This window comes from Leptopilina heterotoma, unplaced genomic scaffold, assembly GCF_015476425.1.
Source record: "Leptopilina heterotoma isolate Lh14 unplaced genomic scaffold, ASM1547642v1 Lhet_412, whole genome shotgun sequence".
NCBI classification, from domain to species: domain Eukaryota; kingdom Metazoa; phylum Arthropoda; class Insecta; order Hymenoptera; family Figitidae; genus Leptopilina; species Leptopilina heterotoma.
The window spans coordinates 285,866-311,574 of NW_025111073.1; positions in this window are offsets into that span (position 1 = coordinate 285,866).

Sequence of the window (25,709 nt, forward strand, 5' to 3'; positions counted from 1 at the left end):
TTATTATTCCAATTATTAATCCAATTATATTCGAATCCTTTGTTCAATATTCTTCGATTGTTGAATATATATTATTTTTGTACGCTTTTGAATGAATAAGCTTCTGCTTTCAAATTCGATTTGACAGTTAATCTCTTGAAGTTGTATTCGTAGTCGATTGTTTTAATTTACATAAATCTTCAAATTTTTTTAAATAAATTTTTTAACTTTAAAATTTTATATTAAAAATTCCTAATTTCTTTCAATTTTGTAATAGAATTTTAATGAGAATAATTTTAATTACAATTCAAAATACAATTTAATTAATTAATTAGAAAATATCAATATTATCTTAAATGCAAAAATCACTCAATATCCAACGAAACTAATTTTTTTAATTCTTTTTTTAAATTTTATTATAAAAAAGGTTGTATTTATCTAAAAAAGTAAGCTATAGATAGTTTTGCATCAATTTTACAAAAATTAAAAAAATTTCATTTTTTGAATTTTTTGAAAAAATGTCATAACTTTCGTTCAAATTAATATTTTTTAATCGGATAAGGCTATGATTTTAAGTTACGTTAATACCTAATAGACTGCCAAGTTTCACTTCAATCGGTTGAACCGTTTTCAAGTGATGCGCGAACAAAGTTTTGCATACAGACAGACAGACAGACAGACAGAAGGACAGACAGACAGACAGATAGACAGACAGACAGACTTTTTTTTTTTACATTTTTCGAATTCTCATGTCTCAAGAAGAAAAAATATATAAGAATTTTCAAGATTGGAGCAATGTACAGACAGAAGTCTGGTTTTATTAATATAGATATATATATATATATATATATATATATATATATATATATATATATATATAGGCCTGTATTCGACCCTAAGAAGGATTACGAACCCTTAAACAATAGCCTTTGTAATGGGGATTACCTCGGAGAACCCAGGTAATATTTTCTTTCTTCCTTCATCGCAAGGGAAATATAAAGAAAAGTCTATTATATGTATATATATATAATATATATAGTAATAGAAACTCCAAAGGTAACGGTCTCGATAACGTCTGGATAACGGCGCCGATAACGCTTTCTCTGGTAACGGCTACCTTTCTTTCTTTCTCTAAAGGCAATGTCAATAAGAATGTCTCTCTTTACCTAATTTGCATATCTGCTGATTTCATATAAGGAATAAACAAAACAATACAAGAACAGAGAATATGAGAAATGAGTATTTATTGCTTAGAAATAAAGTCCAAAATCATTTCATACGATTTATCAAAATTATCCAAATCTGTCATCTTATTTAAACTTTTATCCTTTTCTTTTTTTATAAAAATCATTTCAGCAAATAAACGTTTACTGAGATTAGGTTCAGTGTGTAAAATTTTAAAATCATCCCATTGTATAAAATGAGGAACAATGTCATTCTTGACATCTTTCAAGTGATTACTAATTACGTTATGATATTTTTCGTCTCTGTCAAAATTATTCATATGTTCTTGTCTACGAACATGTAAAGGTCTTTTAGTTTGTCCCACATATGATTTGCCACAACTACATTCAAATTTATAAACGCAATTACATTGATTAAGTCCCTCAAGTTTGTCCTTACCCAGTCTTATAAATTTATCAAATTTTGAATTAACACTATAAATTGTTTTAATGTTAAAATCCTGTAACAATCTTTTGATGTTCTCTGATATCTTCCCATAATAAGGAAGGACAACTTTTTTATCTTTATTATTGTATTTATCATTATTTATGTTATTATTTTCATTAATTTTAACAAGTCTTTTTTTGTCATAAAATTCAACAATTCTTTTTTTAATATATTTATCTATAAATTTTTCTGGATAATTATTTAATTTCAGATATGATTTAACTAAAGAAATATTTTTATTGTGAAAACATTTATCAGAGAGCATCAACACAGTATCAACAAGATTTTTAATAATTGCAACTTTTTGGTGTACTGGGTGGTTCGAGAGATAATTTAAAAATCTTTCAGAAAAGGTATCTTTTCTATACCAATCTGTAATAATGTTATTTTTATTAGTTCTAATGATTTTCATGTTTAAAAAATTTAGTTCTTTGTTATTTTCAATTTCATGTGAAAACTGCAATCTATTATGAAAAGAGTTGAAGGCAGCAATAACCACTGTGATTTTATTTTTAGGAACACATAAAAATGTGTCATCTACATATCTTCTATAGGAAATAATTTGAAAGTCTAGATTATTAATAACATGTTCCTCCAAATCCTGCATGACTATGTCTGCCAAGACCGGAGAGATAGAAGACCCCATTGGGGTACCAAATTTTTTTCTATAGAATTTATTATCAAACTGAAAATACATATTATTCATAAGGAAAACTATGCAATTTTTAAATTCATCTTTAGGAATTTTTGTCTCTTTTTTAATATGTGGCCACCTGTCCTCAATTCCCTTCATGACTAATTCAACTGATACATTTGTAAATAGAGAAGAAACATCAAGAGACATCATTATATAATCATCTGGTATTTTTAATTTTAAAATGTCTTCTTTGAATGTAAAAGAATTCTTAATATATGAGGAAGTTTTTGGTAAAGAATTAGTTAAAATTTTAGTAAAAATTTTTGCCATAAAATATGTGGGAGAATTAATTGTTGAAACAACCGGTCTGAGTGGACAATTATCTTTATGAATTTTAGGCAAACCGTAGAATCTTGCCATATTAGTATTCATAGTTATTAAGTCTTTTCTTTCAATATTTTTGTCAAGATAGCCACTAGTCCTCAGTTTATTAAATTTGTTAAAAACTCTTTTTTGTAAAGGAATTAGAGGATTTTTATCAATTTGTTCATATGAACTTATATCATTGAGCATAATGTTAGCTTTATCTAAGTATTTTTGTTTATCTAAAATAACTGTTAAGTTACCCTTATCGGCGTTTGTTATAAAAAGTTGTTTATTATTGTTTACAAATTTATTAGTTAATTTTATATTATTAGCAATAATTCGATCTGAGTTAGAAATGTGTTTAGGTTGTTTAATATAATTAGAACTCAATGATAGCACTTTGTGTCTTATTTCTTCCCTACTTTCCTTTGGAATACTCATTAAACAATTCTCCAGTTCCTTAACAATATTGAAAACATGTGTATTCTTCGATGTTACAAAATTAGAGCTAAATTTATTGCCAAGTCTTATCCAGAAAAATTTATAGATAAATATATTAAAAAAAGAATTGTTGAATTTTATGACAAAAAAAGACTTGTTAAAATTAATGAAAATAATAACATAAATAATGATAAATACAATAATAAAGATAAAAAAGTTGTCCTTCCTTATTATGGGAAGATATCAGAGAACATCAAAAGATTGTTACAGGATTTTAACATTAAAACAATTTATAGTGTTGATTCAAAATTTGATAAATTTATAAGACTGGGTAAGGACAAACTTGAGGGACTTAATCAATGTAATTGCGTTTATAAATTTGAATGTAGTTGTGGCAAATCATATGTGGGACAAACTAAAAGACCTTTACATGTTCGTAGACAAGAACATATGAATAATTTTGACAGAGACGAAAAATATCATAACGTAATTAGTAATCACTTGAAAGATGTCAAGAATGACATTGTTCCTCATTTTATACAATGGGATGATTTTAAAATTTTACACACTGAACCTAATCTCAGTAAACGTTTATTTGCTGAAATGATTTTTATGAAAAAAGAAAAGGATAAAAGTTTAAATAAGATGACAGATTTGGATAATTTTGATAAATCGTATGAAATGATTTTGGACTTTATTTCTAAGCAATAAATACTCATTTCTCATATTCTCTGTTCTTGTATTGTTTTGTTTATACATGTATTATTGTAAGAGGGCAATAGTATTTGGAGCTCAGTTGATGTTGTGATTCGATAGCCGACACAAGTTAAATTTTATTTTATTTTACTTGTTTGTCCACGTTTAATTTAATTTATTTGCTTGTGGTTTTACATTATTATTTATTTATTATTTTTTAATGTCTTGTGTGATAATAATGTTTTGTCTATTCATGGATTTTAATCTTTGTGATTTTTGTGAATGGATTTTTTCTTTGTTGTTGGTTCGTAATTTTTTAATTTCTTGTTATTTAATTTTTTTTTAATTTCTTATTATTTAATTTTAAAATTTTGATTTATTTATTTATTTATTTTTTATTTATTTTTATTTTTATTTATTTATTTTTATTTTTTTTTTTTTTAATTCTATTATTTAATTAATTTTATGAATTTAAAATTTTCTTTTATATATTAATTTCAAGTTATTAGTAGTTCCAATTTATTATTTACTTTAATTTTTATTTTCATTCTATTATTTTTCCATTTTAGTTATTATTGACTCCAATTCCTATTGTTTTCCAAAGTTTTTGGGTTTACGTAATAATTGACATATTTTAATTTTTGTTTTTATGACGATTTTTGTATTTTATGACGATTTGTAAAAGATGATGTAAACAATATCACTGATTTATTTCGGTAAGAAATTTCAAACTCTTATTATTTTGTATTTATTATAATTCATAATATTGTACTAATTTGTAAATTCGCTTATCACATTTTAAATTTTTATATTATTGTTTGATAGACTCCCTGAAGAGGAAATCGTTGAGATTTTGAAACGTTGGAGGAATATATAAAATAACATTTGGTCCGAATGAATTCGTTTTTATTTACCTTACAAATAACTGCTCGGACGTAAAAGATTGATAATTTTATATTAATGTTGACAACATGTAACAAGAATTTAAAATTTTTTTTGAGCGGGGGCAGATTTTGCATGCTTACTTCGCTAGGTCCTTTTAATTTAAAAATCATTTCGTAGATTACTCTCCTTGGGACACGTTCTGCGTGTCTTTAACGAAAAATAAATTGAAAAATCTTTATAATTCACTGGTGAACTCATTCACTATATGTGAGTGAATATAAAGTTAAATAAGTGAATTATTAGTGAATACTTCGTGAATTAGTAAATAATAATAGAATTACATTAAGATACTGTTTTCTAAATTGTTTTCAATCATTAAATAATTAATTGAGTTGTGTTTAGTTTTTGATGTTAATTAATAAAGTTAAAAAATTTGTTATCATTTTTTTGATGTTTGCTAATAAATTTAAAAATTTGTTATAATTTATAAATCGCCTGTAATGGGATAAAAGGCAAAATTAGAAATTGGTTATATTGAATAAAAGGCAAAATTGGAAATTGGTTCTATTGGATAAAAACAAAGCTGGAAATTGGTTAAATTGGATAAAAGGAAAAATTGGTTATATTGGATAAAAATAAAGCTGGAAATTGGTTAAATTGGATAAAAGGAAAAATTGGTTATATTGGATAAAAACAAAGCTGGAAATTGGTTAAATTGGATAAAAGGAAAAATTGTAAATTGGTTATATATTGGATAAGAGACAAAATTGGAAATTAGTTAAATTGGATAAAAGACAAAATTGGACATTGATTATATTGGACAGAAGGAAAAATTTAAAATTTTTGAATGAGGAGAAAATTGTAAATTTGTAGTTATTTTCTATAAGAGGAAAAATTTGGTAACATTGGATAAAAGGAAATTATAGAATTTATAATTAAATGTATAAAACTTAATGTTAAAATTCTAATGTAATATTGCTATTTTTAAAATTTTAATTTCTTAAAATAAGTAAATATTATAAAATAAAAGAACAATGTCTAACTAAGTAGAAACTGATAATTTCACTACTCATGATTTAAGTATTGTTGTCACTGAAGGAGCAATGCTAAATAATGATCATATGTATGAATTTCAAAAGCTATTGGGAAGACAATCAAAATTTTTTTAATAAGATGCAAAATACCTTGTGTTTACAAACACTTGATTTGATAGTTCCAATCGAGAAAAGCAAGCAGCACATTTAAATACTTTTTAGTGGAACTTATAAATCTGGTCCTTGGATATGTAGGGGAGGATGGGGCAAGGATAGTTAGTTGCTGTTATGCTTAGACGGTTTGCTCAAAAATCGAGTAATTCATAGTATATTCGCGTTTTAACACCAAAAGATGATTGTAAAAATTGCAAGTCAATCTGTCACCATTTGCCAAGTTAGGAAATTATTTTTGAAAAAAGTCTGTTTTGCTAAAATGTCAACGTAATGTTTATCATATTGTTTTCTACGTTAGAATTTCAGAATATTTTTTACGCAAAATGTTTTCCGGAGTGGAATTTCCTGCTGAACACGAATATCGTATTTATTTTCAAATTAATTCACGTCGTTCCTTAAAATTTGGAAAAAACTGAAATATGGGCTCATGGGGCAAGGATAGTTAGAGATAATACGGCACGGTAAAAGAGTGTTAATACCATTGAAAATTTTAAAAAAGTGTTTAATTGTTCTCTTTAGGTTGATATACATAATAGTGCGTAATTATATACGGAAAACGAAGCTTATGACCAAGAAATTGGTGGTCGTCTGAAAAAAATTGGTTAAACCTCTGATTCTAGTTCAGATGAATTTTAATACAATAATTGCAATTCAGAAAATGATCCATACATATATTTAATACTTCGGATATCAATATTGAATAGTCTAAATCCAGTAAAATAAAAAAAACAAAAATTTACTGATTTTCTATAACATTTTTGGCATTCGAATTCTTTTAACTATCCTTGCCCCGGTACTGGGGCAAGGATAGTTAAAAATTTTTGTTTACTTTTTCATTCGTATCTCGTAGGGATTTGAGTCTACAGTAAAATAATGTACAGGAAAATTATAGCCAAATAACCAGGCTTTCCAAAAATACTTTTCATTTGCAGATACATAATCAAGTTTGGCCGCTAGATCCGAAAAGGTCTTACCTAACTATCCTTGCCCCATCCTCCCCTACTTATTATGATGGAATAAGCCTTTACATTTTCGATAGTCTTCATAAAAAATGTTTAAATCATGATTAAAGAGATTATTTAATTAGATTACTATATCCTTTTGAACCACCAGTAGTTTTCACAACTGTTGGTCAACAACCAGAATACAGTCTTTCTTGTGGAGTATATGCAATAGCATTCGCAACATCGTTGTTTTTTAATATTATGCCCCACCCTGTCAATTACTATTTTTGTAATATGGGTACTTCTACAAACGAAGGACGAAAATGAAGAAAATTTTGGCACAATATTTTTTTTACGTTCAGGTTTTAAAAAGTAGGTTAGATTGAAGTGAAAAGTATTATCAAAGTTACCTAAAAGTGTCCAGTAAAAAAAATAAAAATTGTAAATTTTACATCCTAAGCACATGTGTATTCTGTCAGAAAGTGCCAGGAAACTGAGAACCAGGAAACTGAGAATTTGGTCATTTTTTGGTCTAAAAAATTGAAAAACAAGGCTTAATAACAAAATTCGGAAAACTGGTCAACAGAGAATAAGGTTCTACGACATGACACCTAGAACAACAAAAGTATAAAAACATAAAATATTTTTTTTTAAATGCGTGCCAGGAAACTGAGAATTTGTCTGACCAAATGCCCATTTCGATCACAAAGTACAAAATTTTAGTTAATTGAACTGCAGGTTAAGTAAAATGCAAGTAATATCATATTTAGTTAACCTTTACTAAGCACTGTGAAAAATATTGAATTAATCGGAATAAAAATTCTGAATAATTTTAACGTTTTTTATGATGCCAGGAAACTGAGAATTAATTCGAGGGACAAAATTTAAGATAATATTTTTTTAATAAAATATCAAGTATTGTAACAATTATTTAAATCTTTGTGAAGTACAACTATTTGAAATTATTATCCAAGTGTAAATTTGTATTTAATTGCTTAAAAATAATATTTATATAATTTATTAACTTTCATTTTCACATTGGGACATGCCAGGAAACTGAGAATTTAGCACTTGAATGCTTATTTTTTGCAAAAAAATTTTTTTGAAACCGGGTAACGTTTTGAGGCATAATAGTAATCATTAAGCACTACAGTACCCATTAAAAATAATTTTATTTTTTTTTTAAATTAATGTAAAAAACAACCTTGGACAACATATATTCCCTCGTTTGTAGAACTACCCATATAAGAAATCATTTAATGTATTAATGTTCGAAAACAGTAGTTTATGTAAATTTCCCTCTGTACAACTTTCTAATAGTAGATCTTGCATAGTTGTGTATGACTGGAATTGCCTTTAAATGAAAAAGATATTCAACTTCAGTATAGAGATTAGTCGCGCAGCTGACTCTGGCCAAAAGTTTACCGGGCCGCTTACTAGAGTGGGGCAGTGAGAGTGAGAGAGATATTTTAACTCCCCACTCTATTCGTTCGTATGAAAATTCATATAATTTAGTTATTTTATTTAACTTTCTGTCAATATATTTATATAGTTTGGTGCGGTCAAAAAATGTCATGTTTTTTTTATTTATTTTTTTCATCTAATTGAATACTTTGGTAGTTTTATTTCAAAATCTGATGATTAGTTATCATATAAATAATTATTAAACAAAATCAATACAACATGTATTGGGTGTTCCCTCCATGCAAAATGTATGAACTTTGAATTCATTTTTTGAAGCTTTGAAACGATCAAAATTAATGAAATTGGTCTCATTCTGTAGATAAATACTTCAGGAATAAGTATGCAAAATTTGAAAAAAATCTGACGAAAACCATTTTACGCGACTAATGCCTTAAAGAAAGTGGGGCTGAAATTCAAAAAAAAATTATCGTGAACGGCAAAAATTAAAACGTACAATTGTTAACGTAAATTATTTAGGTAAAAAACACACATCAACTAAGAAAAAACTTCAAGTCGAATCCGAAATAGAATAGGCTGAGAACCTTAAATTAAAAAATAAAAATAGTGATACAAGTTCTTTGTCAAAAACAAAGAATACTCGATGTCAAAGAAATTATTGTGAAGGAGTATTAAAGCATTAAATTAAAAATGAGTTGAATGTTGAAAATTATCTAGGTCCGATGAATTATTATTGCACACATTGTCAAGCTAAACATTTCAAAGATGAAAAAGTTGCTTGTAAAAAAGTTAGTTTTAATGACTGCTGTAGTCATGGAGGTGTTGTGTTAACTTCAATACAATATCCATATGTATTAAGGGGACACTCAAGTCACCTAAAAACAATGCAAAAAAAGTCAACTTTCGGTACACTTTTCTCGAAAACTATTATTCCAATTGCGTTCGCCCTTTTTTCATTCGATTACAAATATAATCAATTATATGAATAAGAAGTAATACGACGTTATCGTCAATAGAAACTTTTTGATGAATATTTATACCAAAAGCAAAATAAAAATCCCATTTTCTCTGATTCATTGACTCATATCTCCGTTTGTACAACTCAAAATGATGTTAAACTTCTTATTCGTATTCTTGGAACCTTACTGAACAAAGTTAAAAAAAATTACAAATCGGTTTAGTAGATTCGGAGAAAAGTGTACCGAAAGTTAAAAAATTGGAAAAAAACAATTTTTACAAGAGACACGAAAAAAGAAAAAATACTAAAAACTCATGGTATTCAGAATCATGTAATCAGATTTTTTCTACTCTTCAGAAAAGGTTTTAAAAAGTCTTTTTCTATTCCCAATTGAGTCTACTTTTAGAAAATCAAATAAAAAAATCGATTTTTTTGTCATTTTTCCACTTAGGTGTCCCCTTAAGGCTTTTGTTAGAAGAGTTTCATTAAAAATCAGGTCATTTTAAAAAGAATATAAGGCTGTATAATAATTCTTTTTCTTTTGCATCTTTAAATGCTAATGTAAATTTTAATGGCAGAAGAAAAGGACCATTCTGTTACAAAATTCAAGGTCAAATTTACTATCAAATTAACAGTGCTTTATATCCGGATAAAGTTGAGGATCCATGTTTTGGTCAATTATTTATTTATGACCCTGAGGAATCAATCAGATACAGATTAAAAAGTAACGAAAATTTTGATGAAGACGTTTTAAAATCTATAGAAAATATTATGAGAACTTCTTATGCATACACAAAATCTTACATGATGATGTCAGAGGTTATTCAAATAGAAGCTGAATTAGCAAGACAAAAAAATGAAGAAATTCCTGAGTTACAATTATTGTTCACGTTGAAAAAAGGCTTTGATAAAAATAGATACAATTTTTAAAGTTTTAATGAAGTTGATGCAATTTTTAATACAAACTCTGAAGGAGAAATACCAGAATCTTATGTAGCAGTTTATAATAAATCTACAAAGGAATTGAAATTGGTTAGTAATTTAGATCCGAATGTTGAACCATGGATTTATCTCATATTTTATCCACTTGGAAATAAGGGTTATAATATTAATATGATTCGTAGTGATAGTGATTACAGAAGTAGAAATCATACTATTTCTACGTCTGTCTACATTAAATACAAAATTGCTGTAAGAAATAAAGAATTTAATCAATTTTTATATGGAGGTAGATTGTTTCAACAGTGGGTGGTTGACAATTATGTAAAAACAGAAAAAAATAGATTAAGATTTTGTGCAAATAATCAAGCTCAATTGAGAAGTGAAACATATAAAGGACTGATGGATTATCTACACAATCATGAGTTGGAAAATGATGTACACGTGGGAAAAACACTTGCATTGCTTTCTAGTTTTATAGGATCACCTCGCAATATGATGCAACAATATCAGGATTCGATGGTTATTGTTGCTCGTCATGGTAGACCAGATTTATTTATCACAATGACGTGTAATCCAAATTGGAAAGAGATATAGGAAAATTTATTCCCCTATCAAACTGCTGCTGATATACCTGATATAGTAACTAGGGTTTTCGCATTAAAAGCAAAACATCTACTTAAACTTATTGTTGATAATAAATTTTTTGGAGAAGTCAAATCTTATGTTTATGTTATTGAATTTCAAAAACGAGGATAGCCACACATTCATTTGTTAGTTATATTGAAAGAAAATTCTAAAATATTAACAGTTGAAAGTGTTGATCGTTATATTTCTGCAGAAATTCCTGATGAAAATATCAATCCTATTTTACATAAAATAATAATGCAAAATAATATTCACGGATCTTGTGGAGATTGGTGTTTAATTGATAGGAACTGTTCAAAAAAGTTACCAAGAAGAAACTACAATTGAAGAAAATTGCTATGTTCATTGTCGTCGAAGAAATAATAATAAAGCGTATGAACGACCAAATGGCTTTATTGTTGATAATTTTAATGTTGTTTCGTATTGCCCTAAACTTTCAGAAATATTTAATTGCCATATTAATGTAGAAATAGTTTCCAGTATCAAGTCTGTTAAATATTTATATAAATATATTCTTAAAGGGCATGATGCTACATCTATTGTTATGACAAATGCGAATGGTGAGGTTAATCATAACGAAATACATCATCATGAAGAAAATAGATATGTTGGTCCAGTTGAGGCAGCTTGGAGAATTCTAAGTTTACCTTTAGGGAAAGAGTCATAGCGTTAAGGTTATGTTATTTAGTGGTCACGTGCCCCATATACTTTACTAAGGAAAAACGTCACACTGAATAACATGACCTTAATCGCTTACCCATACTTTTGCCAAATGAACAGAAGGTTATTATACAAAAAGAAAAAGATAGTAATGGCATTTCTTTCGATTTAAATAAAAATTCAAAACTTCTGGATTATTTTAAACTTAACCAACGAGATATTAATGCTCAAAAGTATTATTATTCAGAAATACCAGAGCATTATATATAGGTAACAAAATCTCTTAAATGGAAACAAAGAATTCGTAAAGAAAAAGTATTGGGAAGAATGTATTCAGTTAATCCACATCAATTGGAGTTATTTCATCTTAGATTATTGTTGCTTACAGTAAAAGGAGCAACTTCTTTTGAAAGTTTGAGAACAGTTAATGGAGTTGTTCATGAATCTTTTACAACTGCTTGTTTGGCATTAGGACTTGTAGAAGATGATAGTGAGTGGATTAGGACAATCGAAGAAGCTGCATTATGGACGATGCCTTATTCACTTCGCTAATTATTCACAAGAATTTTAATTCAATGTCATCCTGTACATCCGGATAAACTATATACGGGAACAATTAAAGGGTCAAATGTCAGAAGATTATTCAAAAATTAACCACATTAAAGCTGAACAAAGGGCTTGTAGAAATATTAAAACAATGTTATATTTAACGAAGGATATAATTTAACTGACTTTCAAGGGTTATTAGATATAAAAGATGAAATTTTTACTGAACAAGTTAATAATATAAATATTGCAGAACATATTAATATAGGAGAACAGAATTATGCTAAATTAAATGTAAAACAAAAACTTGTAGTTGATTATGTATTTAATGCCCTAAAGGATTCTTCTTTTGATGGTTCCAAGTGCTTATATGTTGATGGTTGTGGAGGATCTGGAAAAACATTTTTATACATTACGCTATGTCATTTGTTAAGAAGTAAAGGAATAAATGTTTGCAACATGGCATTTACAGACATAGCTGTGACTCTGCTTCCTAATGGAAAAACTGTTCATAAAGTTTTAGGCTTACCCGTTCCATTATACAGTGATTCATCTTCAAACACTAAAGTTCAATCTAAAGAAACTCTTCTTTTAAAAAATATAGATGTTTTTATTTAAGATGAAGCACCAATGGCTCCAAAATATGCTTTAGAAATTATGGATTATCTATTAAGACATAATGAATTCCAACAAACCTTTTGGTGGTAAAATTGTAATTCTAGGCGGAGGTTTTCGGCAAACTTTACCAATTAAAGAACGGGGTACTAGATCAGAAATAGTAAATTTATCAAAAAAAAAATAGTAAAATATGGAAATATTTGAAAAAATACTAATTAACAGATAATATAAAAGCTTTACCACAAGAAACGGAATTTGTAAATTTTTTACTTAAAGTTGGAAATGGTGAATTAAATGGTGCAGATGTTAATGTTATATTACCATAACATATTATTAAAATATTAAATTCAAAATTAAAACAAAATTTTGTCCTTTAAAGACAATTTATGTATACAAAATTAAAAACAAAATTTAATCTTTTAAAGATAAAATGTGTTTAATAACTATGTGTGTATCTTTAGAGTAATATTAGAAACTTTTTGGTGTAAAAACATTTCCATTTTTAATAGCAGAAAGATTATACAAGATTTTGCGCGTGCGTAGCGCGCAAAATTAGTGACTAGTCTAGTTTTAAAAGGCCATAATTGATTTAGCTCTATATCTATTATTTAATTAACTACAAACATTTGAGTGACAGCGTGTAAATTGTAACAACTGCACAAAGTGAATGTCGGTTGTTACAATATCAAGAATTATCTATAACATTTCTAAATTGAAGACAAATAATTTCTTATAACAACTTTTATACAACTCAGGCGTATTATGGTCACTTTATCTACCTGTACAGGCGCGTACTAAATTCCCCCTTATAACCCAGCAGTCAATAAAGAAACCATTATAGCCCTAGGGAGATAAAGGGTACATTATTGACCGCTCACAGGTCAATAAAGTACCCTTTATCTCCCTAGGGCAACAATGGTTACTTTATTGACCAGCTGGGTTATATGGAAGAACTTTGCATACACCGGTACAGGTAGCATAGAGTAACCATAATACGCCTTTGTTGTATAAAGCAAAGTATGCAACAAGGGAGGTAAGTCCGAGTTTATGTACCGAGCACAATATTGAAAAACGAGTCGTAGCACGAGCGAAGCGAGTGCGAAGACGAGTTGTTCAATATTGTGCGAGGTCATAAACGAGGTTACCTCCCTTGTTACATAATGTACTATTATTAATTATTAATAATTTTTGACTCAACGTAATAGTACGTGACAGTTCCATAGAGATGGAAGCATTAATATTGTTTCGAAATAAAAGAAACTTAAAAAAATTCTTTTTCATTAATTTTGAAGACGAATTTAGAAAAGCCATGAGATTTTTGATGAAAAATGAGTGTGCGATTACATTTTTGACAATTATTTTACATTTCAAAAGAATCTGCTGAATTTTAGAAAAAATATCCGTTCTCATTATCACTTGTAACAACTGAACAACAGGTACATTTTTAACAATAAAACACTTTATTAAAAAAGTATACACTAAATGTGGACAACTAATGGAGCGTTTACACTTTCTGTAAAAATTTTCCTTTCTGGACAATTTTTACAGAAGGTGTAAACGCTCCATTAGGCAGTTTTTTAAAGCTTAATCCTCATAGAATTGATATTAAAAAAATTTACTTTGTTAAGTATAAAGGTTAAAAAATATCAGGCAGAGTTCATGGTGAAAGCCATCGTAATGAAAAACATGGTAAACGTTATGGTGATAACACCATGTAAAAAACATTCAAATTTTTAGGTTAATTTAAAAAAAAATTTTATAGGTTAATTTTAAAGATGATAAAGTAGGCATAATATATATCATATATTACGTTAAGCGGGAATTTAATTTAATTTAAAAAAAATATTTATTTATTTTTTAATGTAAAAATTGTATTAGTGGAAAATAAATTTTACTTAGTTTATCAATATCTGTATAAAAATTAACATGATTAGTCTTGTTATTCTAAATATGTAACATTTCTAGATGTTTTCTTTTAAATTCGTTAATTTCCGTTTCTAAAATTTTTACATTTTTGAAGTCAAAAGAATGTTTAGTATTATAAGCGTGAGTAGACAAACCAGTATTTTTTAATTTGAAAATGTTTAAATACTTTATGATATTGAAAAATTCAAAGCTCGAGGCTTAATTTTTTCTAGGAAAATCTAAAACTCTAGTAATAAACTTACGACAAACTAAAATGTAGTTCTTTTACTCTGAAATTTTTTTGATTTAAAATTTTTAGATTAAAACAAAATTTATTAGAGTTCTAAATTAGAATAACTTTATAATAAAAATTTTAAAATTGCAAGAAAAAAAATTTTACCCGTAAATCTATTATGAGGTGTGAAAATCCATCGATTATGTATAAATATATAAAAATAAAAGTTTTATTTGCAGATAGTTGAATGTTTGTAATGTTTAAACTACAACAATTCAAGTAAAAATTTATATTTTTCTAAATTGTTTTATTACTCATTGAAATTATTTTAAAAATTTAACATTGGAAAAAATTTGTAGAAAAGGGAAAATTCTTCTCTACTTTTCCACGTTTTGAAAATAGTTATCAAAACCAATTTTATTTTTTCGATTTATATTGTTTTATACTCGTATTTGGATTTTTTGTATTTGATTTTAGAAATTTTTAGTAATTTATTTATTTAAAATTTTAGTATATTTAGTAAATTTTGATCATCTTTAAAATTATTAATTTAGTATTTTATATTTAACAATTTTAATTCATTTCTAATAGAGTTCGTCCAAGAAATTTAATTTTTGAATTAATTAATTTTGTAATATTTTTAATTTTTTGGGAAATTTAATAGAAGGTTTAAAACTTGCAGTGCCCAATGTGAAATTGCCAATGTTCACCATTGGCTAAATAATGGACCAATATTGGCTGCCAACAGTTTTTTCTTGGTCTAACATTGGCAACTAATATTGGGCTATTATTGCTAGAGTCTTGGGATGATCACGACTTTGCCAATCATTGGCAGCCAATATTGGATCACTATTGGCTGCCAAGGCAAATGCCGGACTTTCCAAGCCTTGGATATTCATTGGCAACAAAGATTGGACCAATATTTTTTTTTTTTATTTGAAAATAATTCGTGCAGCCCATGATTATAAAAATTGTTGAAGGGCAATATTTTTACATTATAGTACATTTAAATATACATAAAACAAAAGAAAATCAATTATCTTACAATAGAAATTAATTTGTAGTATGAAAAATTTTAACGAAAATATTAAGATACAATAAAATAAAATATTATAAATTTAGTGAGGAAAAAAAAAATAATAAAGAAAAAAAAAATTTTATAAAGTTTTGTCGGATAATAACAAATTATATAAACTAATTTCGGAAAGAGAGAAATGTATCCTTCAATAGATTATTTAATTTAGGCGCTGGAGTACTGAATAAGTCAATTTTACACGGTTTAGTATACACAAAATTCATTAATTGAGTCGCTCGATACATTGGAGAATGAAACGCTATAGGAGCCTCAGAGAGCTTATTTTTGAAAGGTTGTAGGTTTCTTGAAGTTAGTCTAGGCAATCTAAAGTTTATTTGATTTAAAAGTATTGGACAATCAATTAAATTATTAATAATATTATAAATAAATTTAAAATTTGCCATTTGACGTCGTTCTTCAAGAGTAAAAACACCACTTGCTTTGCATAATTCTATATAATCAATTCCTCTCTCTGGATAACTTTTCGCTTCAATAAAAATACAAAATTTTAGAAATCTCTTTTGAAGTTTTTCAAGAAGAATTTTATTTTTCTTCAAATGTGGATCCTACAGAACGGACACATACTCTAATAATGATCTCACAAATATATCAAAAAGATTCTGGAGAACTTTAACATTTTTAAAATGCTTTGTCTTAAACATTAACATTCCTAATGCCCTGGACGCGGATTTATTAATATTTAATATATGTTCTGAAAAATCCAAATTGTTAGTAAAAGTCACGCCAAGGTCACGGATTATATTTCTCCTACGAATTGATACATCATTTATTGAGTAGGTAGTAATAATTGGGTCAATGTTTTTAAAATATGTAACAACACTACACTTTTCTGGATTCATCTCTAAATTATTTAAGTTACACCATTTTATTAAATTTTTCAAATCCTCTTTTAGTAATAAAATGTCTGAGTCAGAATCAATTTTTAAGAAAATTTTTAAATCATCTACGAAAAGGATGTTATTTGTTTTTAAAGTGTCAACTACATCATTTATATAAATACTAAATAAAACTGATCCTAAGACAGATCCCTGAGGAACGCCAGATGTAGGGATATAAGGGTACGATGAAAATCCTCCATATTGTACTATATTAATTCTATTTGTTAAGTAGGATATTAATGTGTTAAGTAGGTTATCTGGAATATCCATTTTTTTCAATTTACCAAAAAGGATTGAATGATCGACCTTGTCGAAAGCCTTCGAAAAGTCTGTGTAAATTACGTCGACTTGACTTTTTTTAGCAATTGCATCGTTAATATATTCAGTTATTGTAATAAGATTTGTCAATGTCGATCTTTTAGAGATGCATCCATGTTGTAATGTGGTAAGATTTGTTTGTAGTGCATTATTTAAAACTTTTACTATAGACCTTTCGAAAATCTTGTCAAAATTTGGAATAATAGAAATTGGCCTATAGTTTAATATGTTTTTAGTATCTCCAGATTTAAAGACCGGTAGTACTTTAGTTACTTTCCATCTATCAGGGAAATAGCCTAATACTAGAATTTTATTGAATAAGTGACATAAGAATTCGTTAACCCTTTGAGTCATACATTTTTCATTTCATTGAAATCTATTGAAACTGGTTACTCGGGGGTTTTTGGGGTCGCTGAATACGAATCTGGCATCAGATTTTCAAAATTCAAAATGGCGGATCCAATATGGCGGACGCGAAAATAAAAAATGAACAGAATTTGCTTGGAACTCGTTACTCGGGAGTTTTTGGGGTCGCTGAATACGAATCTGGCATCAGATTTTCAAAATTCAAAATGGCGGATCCAATATGGCGGACGCGAAAATAAAAATAAACAGAATTTGCTTGGAACTCGTTACTCGGGGGGTTTTGGGGTCGCTAAATACGAATCTGGCATCAGATTTTCAAAATTCAAAATGGCGGATCCAATATGGCGGACAAACAAACAAATGACAAACGACAGACTTACACGAACGATTCTCTCCACAGGTAAGTACCGACTTTAATCAAACAAATGACAATCGACACAATTAACACAAACGATTTCCTCCACAGGTGAGTATCGGTTACAATCGGACAAATCACAATCAACAGACTTACACGAACGATTATCTCCACAGGTAAGTACCGACTTCAAACAAACAAATGACAAACGACAGACTAACACGAACGATTCCCTCCAAAGGTAAGTATCAACTTCATTCAAACAAACGGCATTCGAGAAACTATTACTAACGTTTCTCTCAACAGGATAATATAGCTTTTACTTTGAAAGAAGGTATTTTGTTGAGTAAAAGCAGTATTATTGTTTGTGTTTCTTTACATCACATCCTGCATTAAGTTTGACATTTTCAGTTACTTATCGGTTAGCAATTCTTTACTAATATCTACAGTTTGTTCAATCGGATTGTCAAAAATGGTACATTATATTCAGTATCAAAAAATTAATTCTTTTTTTTATAGACAGAAATACTATGAAGAGGATTTTACGTTAAACGAGTTACCTGACTGTGGATTGTCAGGATTCATTCACTTTTGATTTTACTCTTTAATTTTATCCGAACGTTTTGAATCTTCTAAGTTTATTAATAAATTTATTAATACTCATGCCAGATTCGTATTCAGCGACCCCAAAAACAACCCCAAAAAAACGAGTTCTAAGCAAATTCTGTTCATTTTTAGGGTTCCGTACCCGGTAGGAACCCTATTGGAACGGTAACAAAAATGACCATGTACCCCCCCCTAGAACTCACAGTTTTACACCTAGAGAGCTAAAAATTGGTACACGTATGTATTTTCACGCGTAGATTACAGGAAAAATATAGCGAACGTGATTGGGATTGATCTTCATAGAGTTTTCGTCGAAAAACATCAAATTTTGGCCATTTTTCGCAAAAAAAGGCATGTACCCCCCCCTAGCGCTCACAGTTTTTTACCTAGAAAGTTGAAAATTGGTATGCATATGTATTTTCAAAAATGGATTAAAGGAAAAATATAGCGAACACATTTAGTATTGATCTTCATTCTGTTTTTATTGAAAAAGTCAAAAATTTTGAAAATTTCGAAAAAAATGCATGTACCCCCCCCCCTGGCGCCCACAGTTTTTTATCTGAAGAGCTGAAAATTGGCATACTTATTCGTTTTTACGCATAGATTACAGGAAAAATATAGCGGAAGTGATTAGAATTGATCTTCATGATGTTTTCATCAAAAAACTAAAATCTCTTTTTGAAAGCTCGAAAATTCTTTAACCGTTGCTGGTTCTCTCAATTCTTAATCTAGTGGACTGTCGCTATACATTTTTATTTATTTTTTCGTGTAGATTTCAAAAAACATACAGAAAAAATTATTGGAATTCATCTTCATATTTTTTTTTGCGAAAAACTAAAAAAAAATTTCGTTTTAAAAAAAAAGTGTGTACCCCCCCCTGGTTTTCACAATTCTTGGCCTATTGGACTGCAGTTTTGCTTATTTTATGTATTTTCGTCAGTAGATTTCAGGAAAAATATAGCGAACCTGATTGGATTTGATCTTCATATTTTTTTCATCGAAAAACTTAAAGTTTTTAAAAATTTCGTCAAAAAAGCGTTTATTTCACCCTAGCACTCACAGTTTTTTACCTAAAGAGCTGAAAATTGGTACACTTTTGTATTTTCACGTGTAGATTACAGGTAAAATATAGTGGAAATGATTAGAATTGATCTTCATTGCGTTTTGAGCGAAAACCTAAATTTTTTTTTCAATTTTTGATAATAATTATACCTATGCTAGTTCTCTCAATTCTTAGTCTAGTGGACTGGCGTTATACATTTTTATTTATTTTTTCGTGTAGATTTCAACAAACATACAGAGAAAATTATTGGAGTTCATCTTCATATTTTTTTTTTCGAAAAACTAAAATTATTTTTTCGTTTTAGAAAAAAAAGTGTGTACTCCCCCTTTGGTTTTCACAATTCTTGGCCTATTGGACTATATTTTTGCTTATTTTATGAATTTTCATATGTAGATTTTAGGAAAAATACACCGAACATGATTGAATTTTATCTTCATATTTTTTTCAGTGAAAAAGTCAAAGTTTTTAAAAATTTCGTCAAAAATGCGTGTTATTTACTATAGCGCCCACAGTTTTTTACCTGAAGAGATGAAAATTGGTACACTTATGTATTTTTACGCGTAGATTACAGGAAAAATATAGCGGAAGTGTTTAGAATTGATATTCATGGTGTTTTCATCGAAAAACTGAAATCTCTTTTTGCAAGCTCGAAAATACTTTAACCCTTGCTGGTTCTCGCAATTCTTAATCTAGTGGATCGCCCTTATACATTTTTATTTATTTTTTCGTGTAGTGTTCAACCAACATACAGAAAAAATTATTGGAGTTCATCTTCATACTTTTTTTTTACGAAAAACTGAAATTTTTTTTTTGATTTATAAAAAAAAGTGTGTACCCCCCTTGGTTTTCACAAATTTTGATCTATTGGACTGCATTTTTTTTTATTTTATATATTTTCATTTGCATATTTTAGGAAAAATATAGCAAACATGATCGGATTTGATTTTCAAATTTTTTTTAGCGAAAAACTCAAATTTTTAAAAAAAATTTTCAAATAAGCGTGTATTTTACCCTAGCGCTCACCGTTTTTTACATAGAGAGATGAAAATTGGTACACTTATGTGTTTTCACATGTAGATTTTAGAAAAAATAATTAATTAATAATTTATTATTAATTATTAATTTATTATTAATTTATTAATAATTAATTAATTAATTTAATTTCAATAACAGAAAATTTATTTGATTTAGTTTTATATTTAGTAATCATTATTAATTCACTATTTTTTAAAAATAATCTTTTAAAAAAATATTTAAAAATTAAATTTGTTTTTTTATTAATACAATCATTAAATATGATTTTGTTTATATTTTCAAAACAGAGTAACTTCAAATTGAATTGGAATTGATATATATTTATTTTTATAAGAAAGAAAATTAGAAGTTTTTATGGAGGGTACGGAACCCTAGGTTTTAGTACGAGTTCTACTCGCACTTGTCCGGTTTTTTTATTTTCGCGTCCGCCATATCGGATCCGCCATTTTCAATTTTGAAACTCTGATGCCAGATTCGTATTCAGCGACCCCAAAAACCCCTGAGTAACCAGTTTTAAGCAAATTCAGTTTATTTTTAATTTTCGCGTCCGCCATATTGGATCCGCCATTTTGAACTTTGAAAATCTGATGCCAGATTCGTATTCAGAGACCCCGAAAAACCTTGAGTAACCAGTTTCAAGCAAATTCAGTTCATTTTTAATTTTCGCGTCCGCCATATTGGATCCGCCATTTTGAATTTTAAAAATCTGATGCTAGATTCGTATTCAGCGACACCAAAAACCCCCGAGTAACGAGTTTTATGAAAATAGGTTTGAAATTTCATCTGAAATACTTTTATTTTATAAAATATTACAAAAAATTGTTATTTATTATTAAAAATTAGAAAAAAAAATTTCAAAAAAGTAATTGTAAATATAGTTTAGGATCTAATTTGTAAAGAAAAAAAATTATCATCTCAAAAATTAGTAAGGATAAGTAGAAAATGAATTTTTTCTGAAAAAGAAGCATTATTTTTTGTTATTTATTTGTTTATAATATTTTTATTTTTAACAAATTGTGAATCAACAGTTTTCTAAGACTTGTTTAGGTATGAGGAACATGCCCGAAAAAAAACCCTAAATTTATTAATAAATATGCCATAGAAATACTGAAAACTGAGAAGGAAAAGGTAGGTCGTTGAGCGACCCACTATGACGCAAAGGGTTAATTACAGATGAAAGATCCTTTAGGAGAAATGCAGGGATGTTATCATTGCCCGCAGTTAACGTTGGTTGCAATGACTTCATGGCTGTAGTTACTTCTTTGACTGATAATTGGTAGTGTAGTGAAGTATTAGATATTTTACTTTTTAGATTGTTATTAATACTAGTAATATTATTTGAATTAGGATTATAAACTGTATTAAAATGAGTTGCAAAATTATCCACTATGGTTTGAAAATTATTTAAATTCGTATCTCTCAAATACATTTCAGTTGGTAATCTTGTCACATTTTGTTTTTTATTAAACTTGTTCCAAAATATTTTTGGATTGGAAAAGAATTGGGTTTCACAGTATGCCTGATATAGTGTAAATCTGTAAACTCCTATAGGAGTTCAGATGGGTTTCTCTTAAACCTTCTATATAAAGTGTGTTTTAAATTAATATCACTTATTATGTCAGGAGTGAACCAATTTGGATATTTATGCCTAGGTAATTTATGGAAGGTTGGTACATATTTGTTCATCAATTGTGTGAGACTCACATTTAAATCATTAGTTAATTTATTAATATCATCAAAATTTGTGTAATCGAGTAAATTTAATGATAAACACTCTGCATAGAACTTGTCATATTGTCCTTTTTTAAAGTTATAGCGTCTATTAATATAGTTATCATTACCCAGGTGCGAATTTAGGTTGGCCGCCAGAGTTTGAAGGTTGGCCCAAGGTTGGCCTAACTTTGGCAAGCAAAGTTTTGGTTGCCAGAGTTTGCCCAACTTTGGCAAGTACTTGTGCCCACAGTTGGCCCGACTTTGCAAGCCAACCATTAAATGCAGAGTTTAACCAACCGTCGGGCCAACTTTGGCGACAAAGGTTGGCACAACTTATCCAAACGTAGTTTAAAAGACTTTCAGTTTCGGTTGGCCGAACTCTGGGCCACGGTTGGCCCAACGGTTGGCAAAACTCTAGAAACGCAGTTTAAATGACTTAAACTTTCTTGGTTGGCCGAACTCTGGGCCACGGTTGGCCCAACGGTTGGCAAAACTATGTGAAACACAGTTTAATTGACTTAAACTTTCTTGGTTGGCCGAACTCTGGGCCACGGTTGGCCCAACGGTTGGCAAAACTATGTGAAACACAGTTTAATTGACTTACATTATTTTGGTTGGCCGAACTCTGGGCCACGGTTGGCCCAACGGTTGGCAAAACTATGTGAAACACAGTTTAATTGACTTAAACTTTCTTGGTTGGCCGAACTTTGGGCCACGGTTGGCCCGACGGTGGGCAAAACTTTGTGAAACACAGTTTAATTGACTTGATTTTTCTTGGTTGGCCGAACTCTGGGCCACGGTTGGCCCAACGGTTGGCAAAACTCTAGAAACGCAGTTTCATTGACTTAAACTTTCTTGGTCGGCCGAACTTTGGGCCACGGTTGGCCCGACGGTGGGCAAAACTTTGTGAAACGCAGTTTAATTGACTTGATTTTTCTTGGTTGGCCGAACTCTGGGCCACGGTTGGCCCAACGGTTGGCAAAACTTTGTCAAATGCGGTTTAAATGACTTAAACTTTCTTGGTTGGCCGAACTCTGGGCCACGATTGGCCCGACTGTTGCAGCTTAAATATACATTTTGCGTTATGCACTCCCATGTGAGCGTAGCGTAGTGGTCAGTGTATAAGTCTTCGGTGCGTTAGGTTAGGGGTTCGATCCCAGCGAGCGATAGATATTTTCGAAAATGTATGTATGAGATTGTGTTTAATAATAATAGGTAAAGGTTATATCTGATGTTCCCGCTAATAATAACGTGTTAATTGTTTAAATAATTTAGTTTTTTAATAATTTTTTACCTTTGGCTGTTGAAGTTGGCCAAACTTTGAAAATTGTGGTTGGCCCAACTTACGCATCTAAAGGTGTGCCAACTTTGGCGTCAGTCTTTGGACCAACCATTGAAATGTATAGTTGGCACAACATATGCATTGTAAGTTGGGCCAACTTCCTTATGAGTTGTCGGGCCAACCATCGTCGCCATTAGACGGTCGCCGTTATCATCTGTATGGTTGGCCTAACCTCTGGCACGAGAAGTTGGACCGACAACTCATAAGGAAGTTGGCCCAACTATGGGCCGACCAAAAAATCGCACCTGGGTAGAGTCTAATTGATTCAGGTGTGTGTTTTTATTGTATTTTACTATAAATGCTAAAGGTGGATGATATTTATCAGGTATAACAAAAGGAGTTAAAGCTAAGGATACATTGATATTTTCAGAGTAAAATATCAAATCTAAAATATTATTTTTACAATTTTTTACTCCATTAATTTGTAATAAATTAAAAAACTCACTAAGGCTTCCAAGGGTCTTAGACTTAACATCGGAAAATTAAGAATTCGTATTAAAAGATTCTACATAGTCAAAATATCGTGGTACATTAAAGTCTTCAATTATTAGTAATTTTGTATTTAATAATATAAATTGGCTCTGTAAATAATCAAAGATTGAAACAAAGAAATTATTAGTTAAAGAAGGTGGTATATAGAGTAAAACAACAATTAAAGAAAAATGATTAATAGAAATTTTAACCGCAACATGGCTAACAATATCTTCATATACTGATGGTAAGGGTAAATTTAGTTGATGTGCATTAATTGTTGATGAAATTGCGAGGAGGACTCCTCCGCATCTTCTGTTTTTTCGTTCATCTCGAAACGTAATAAAGTTATGTAATTCAAAATAATTATTTATATTAAAATTAGATTTAAGCCATGTTTCAGTTAAAGCTATCACATTGTAAAAACTAAAATCTTGAAAATTAATTATAGAAGAAATATTGGTATTTAAACCTTTGACATTCTGATAAAAAAACTCAATGATCTTGATCGGTGCTCCGTTGATGGATTGGAAGAATTTTGGGAATTCCGTTGATGTAGCGTATCACAAGGTTGGATTCTCCTTTGTTGATTCTGTCTTGAAGTATTTGCTTGAGCTCCTTGTATTGTTTTTGTTGGATCATGGTTCGATCTGGAGTAACAATTAAATCCTTGAAAATTGGCGATTGGTTCAATTTTTCTGTCGAGTCCTTGATTGATTTCATGATTTTCACTGCATTGTCATGGGATTTGCAGAATAGTTTTAAAGGACGAGGTTTAGTTCGCGCCATAGAAAATTTTCCGATTCGTTTAAAATAAAGATTAGGTAAAATATCTATTTGAGGAGATAATATGTTACAAAGTTCCGATAAATTTGTTTTATCTTTCTCAAAATCATAAGCATTGATAGAAAGTGGTTCAATTAATCCAAAAAAATTATATTACTTTTTGCTTTATACGTAATTCAACTTCCGTAAATAAATACTCACTGTTTTGATTTGGTTGTGTTTGGTTCATAATAGATAAAGTGGCTTCAATGTTATCAATACGTTCGGTATTTTTCTCATTGTTGTCCTCTAGACTGTTTAGTCGCTGACCATAATTATGTGGTGAAGTCTTTCTGGAGTTGAGATACAGTTTGATCCAATTTGTCAAGGCCTCCTGTCATTTGCGTGGCAAGTGTTTTTATATCACGCGAAAGTGCTTGTATTAAATTGTCAGAGCTGGCAGGAGACGCTGGTCTGGAGTCAGGTCCGCAACATTTGGAGTAGCCAACTCCAGGAATTAGAGTTGTTCTTTTGTCATAGTGCAATTTTTGATTAGGATCGTTTACTTTTTTTCCACAAGCACGGCATATGAAATACGATGCAACTTGTGTTACATACTCTTTTTGACTTAATTTAGGATCCATTATTAAAATATTATTATGTGTCAAATTATGTGAGTTGTGGTTCTATAAGTAATAGGCACGTCACTTTGTTGTGGATCACACGAAAGTAATGGGTAGTACGCGTAGAGTCAATGTGTTTAGAAAGAAGAATACAAAAGCACGTGGAAACTAATTCACATTAATTATGATATTTATATAAAAAAGAATCGCACGGCTATAATTTTCAATTAATAATTGTCACTTTTCGGTCCATTTAATCTATTCACATTTAGTTTAATGTAAAAAGTTAAGAAAGTCTAACAAATCAGAAAGATTATGAA